General features: G+C 42.8%; 1 long non-coding RNA gene across 2 annotated transcripts; it reads right to left on the bottom strand.

The window, feature by feature from the left end:
* Window positions 1-1,085: 1,085 nt before the first annotated feature.
* Window positions 1,086-3,671, bottom strand: LOC115573706 (uncharacterized). 2 transcript variants are annotated; one of them, XR_003982337.1, is made up of 4 exons: window positions 3,345-3,671; window positions 2,628-2,741; window positions 1,559-1,784; window positions 1,086-1,099 (listed from the first exon to the last, which is right to left on the bottom strand). It is a non-coding gene; the product is annotated as an uncharacterized LOC115573706 (long non-coding RNA). The 2 variants fall into 2 exon arrangements; XR_003982336.1 differs by lacking the exon at window positions 1,086-1,099 and having other exon boundaries at window positions 1,442-1,784.

The following is a 3,671-nucleotide window of genomic DNA, read 5'->3' as shown; positions in this document are numbered from 1 at the left end:
GTCCAGTACTGGGTCAAGATGTTGCCAGATTGCCGGGGGACCTTTTTGCTTGGACTGTGAGATGGTGCAGAAGCAGAGAGAGCTTGCATCTGCACCAGCATACAACACACCTGTGTGCACTGTTGCCTGTTGATGTGAGGCACCGAAATGCACAGCCTGGATCTCTGCACTGTACTTACACAAGTAGCTTTCCGAGAAGTCCACAAGTATAACGCATTCCTACGAGGAAAGACTTCTCTTTAGTTCTCTGTAGAATGAGAATAGCTGCTTAATGTTGAACACACACTTCTTAAACATGCAGCAGACAAGTGAAATGCTCAATGAGCTCCTATAAAGAGCTTTCAGTTGTTTTTTTTTGGCTGTCACTTTGAATGACATAGCCTCATTTGCTTGTGGCACGGTCTTCTCTTTCTCCTCCATTACCCACTGTGAGTATATAACACGCATCATGAACAGTAGCCAGTGGGAAGCTTTTCAGTTTGCATGTCAGTCACTCTCCATACATGCACTCTTTACTGTTGGTGCTGAAAGAGACCTCCTCTGTCAGCCTCTCAAGGTTTGAGTTGGTAAGCAAACTTAGTTGCTTCAGCTTGTCAACCACAAAGCCGAGGTTCTCATGGATTTTGCACATGCAAGCATCTCTGTCCTGAATCGTCAGATGTACAACCCAGAGGGGACGATATCAGCCTTAAATAAACACTTAGAATATGGAATATGAGCTGAATGCCGCCATCTAGTATCTCAAGATCGTAGTAGCGACAATAAAAAGGTAATTCCAGCAGTCGGGTTGCCAGGTTTGGACAGGGCAGGAGGATTGGGCCACCTCCGTTTCCTCTGTTTACTGGGTGTGGAGGTCGATGGGTCACGATCAGTATTCTCATATCTAGGATCAACGTGATATAATGAAAATAAGTATAGCAGAGGAGTTTGACCGACAGGTAACGTTAGCTAAGTTAGCAAGCGAGTTAGCTTACCGATCCAGGAGAAAGTTCGCCATTTCCGCGTGTGTTTTGATGCCGTGGAAATCCTTTACCGGAGTCCATCGAGTGTATGCTTCACCGATATTTACTCTGGTTTTTGCTCTTCTCCGGTCACTCAGCTGCTGGGACAGATAACACACCGTTCGCTGGGGCTCTGAAGAGCTTGCAGACTCCGCCATTTTACCCAGTGTCAGCCTAGCTGTGCCGAGCTTTGCCGTGCATTGCCGAGGTTGCGAAATTGGCAACCCGCAATGCCGGCCGCTATTTGGCTGGTACGATGTAAACAGGAAGTCATTGTTGAACCCGTCAAAATTTCTTAAATTATTTATTTCAGACTAAATATAATTTTTCAAGGAAACGCATTACTTTTAATCTGCGCCCCTCTTAACACCCCGTGGATGTATTATTTTTGAAAAAATATAGCTTTTAATAAGCATATTACATATTCAACCTTTAATTTATGTGCCATATTTGATCCAGATTTTTTTAAAAGTACAAATGTTTATTTATTTTCAAGTCAACACACATGCACACCTTAACATTTTTTAACATCGAACCCATGAACCAGGACTCTGCACCTGTAAATACGGTCAGTCCATGAACCAGGACTCTTCACATTCCAGAACACCATGTGAGTCCATGACCCAGGAGTTTAACCTGTTGTGCTATCCATCCCCTGCTTTCGCTTCATCCTCTCCATTCTGCCACCAACTCTATCTGGAGCCAGATGTAACCATCTTTTGATGGTTGAGTCGATTTCCTGATCCGTGGCCCAAGATGTTAGGTGGTTACGCCTTACAGCAGCTGAAACATACATGCACAAAGCACAAATGATTTTGCAATTAACATTTTGTATCATTAGGTTTTTGACATTTTCACATTGAAATAAATCAGTGTGAATCTAGGTTCATGCAGTTAAAATCACCCAGTTCATCCATTCATAAGTTTATATGGCCTGAGACTGCATAGCCAACTGCATTATCACTTATATGCACAGTAAAACAGGCATGCAACGATGGCCTCTGTACAGCAGGTTAAAACCAACAAACGTCCAACCCGCCTGTCCCATTTCGACCGTTGCTGCACAGAAAGATTTGATGCTCCACTCTCTTGTTTATGTTTAAAAATGCGCAGGACAACCTCACATAAGACCATTACTTCAGTCTGACAATTTGATATAAACCAGACACAGCAAGTGGCACAAGTGACAAATTTAAGAAAATCTAGCCTGAATTTGAATATCATATAACTGCAGAGTCTTCAACTAAATGTTGGAGTTGAAGCAAGATATATTTGTCATTGCTAGGCCAGCAGGAAAAAAGCCAATGGTCATGCTAGCAGAAGCTAGTGGCAGTACTAGCCGTAATGTTAGTACTAGCCGGAAAAAAAACCCAGACAGACCCCTGCTAGCGCCCACGACAAAATGTCTGCTATTCAAGGTTCATCTATATCACTTATTCAAAATGAATAAGCAAGTTTAACTGCAAAACAGTGCAGTCCATCCTTTCCTGAGCTGCATTTTGGGCTAACGCTAATCGTTAGCCACATAGCTAGACGTTAGCATCCTAGACTCTAGACAGAAATTCTTTGTATGCCAAGTGCCGACGCACAGTCTCAAAAAATACAAAATTGATGCATTTCACTGACCATGTCTTTGTTGGCTCACTGGAGTGCATGGGCAGCAGTCAACACTGGCAAGCGGACTTGACAGCCACAGGCGGGATTGTTTTTCCGGTGACGTCAACTGGACCGTTAGGTGGCCTACATTGAGTGGATATTGATGAATTTGAAAAATTCTCTCTCTCTCTCTCTCTCTCTCTCTCTCTCGCCTCGCTCAACTCTCTTTTTTTTTTTGGTTCAATATGTTAAGTGGCTTTTTTTGAATCTCTATAATGGAGATTCAAATCAAATATACAGTATATTCATATATATATAAAGAATAAGAATTTTTTTTTTTTTTTATCAAATCTGGAATGTTAAACAACAACTCACTCAAAAATATCTAAACTTTATTTTAAGGCTGGGATGAGTTCAGCCTCACATTATGTGGCCCAGAGTTATAATTTGATATATGGGCTGAATACTACACTCAACAACTGGCCCATATCTTGTCTGCTAGAGTCAAGACGGTGCCAAATTTGCCACACCTGGGCCATGTTCGGTTCATATGCCTTATGCCAGTGTCGACTGAAGGCCACCTGTGCCAGCTTCATGCCAAATCTGGGCCAAATGTAAACACACATGAGCTCTCTCTCCCTCTCTCTCTCTCACACACACACACACACACACATATCCTATTGAATCTAAGTTTCCAAATGCTACAAGACACTATAAGACATAACCTCTCTTTCCTCCAACTCTTACCTTGAGGGCCCTGGTGCTGACTCCAGATCTGGCTCTGGCTCTGGACTTAGAGGGTGCGTCATGCACTGATCTATGGCTGCTGCACTTGCTGCTTTGGCTGTTCTGCATTTCATTTATGCCGCTCCTCAATTCAACTGCTTGGCTCTCCTTTCGCTGTCATTTAGTTCACTAACAGACAGCTTTTTCCCTGTGTCTCTGTCCTTTTTCCACTTTTCCTTCGCTTTTTCTAAATATGCTTCTCGTCTCTCAGGATCAGCATCTCTACGCTGTCTGTATCTGATTTGTTTCTCAGCTGCAGAAAGAGACATCCTCACAAAATCATATAAA

Source organism: Sparus aurata, chromosome 22 (genome assembly GCF_900880675.1).
Source record: "Sparus aurata chromosome 22, fSpaAur1.1, whole genome shotgun sequence".
NCBI classification, from domain to species: Eukaryota; Metazoa; Chordata; class Actinopteri; order Spariformes; family Sparidae; genus Sparus; species Sparus aurata.
The sequence above is the reverse complement of the archived record's forward strand: the minus strand, read 5'-3'. Positions and strand labels throughout refer to the sequence as shown.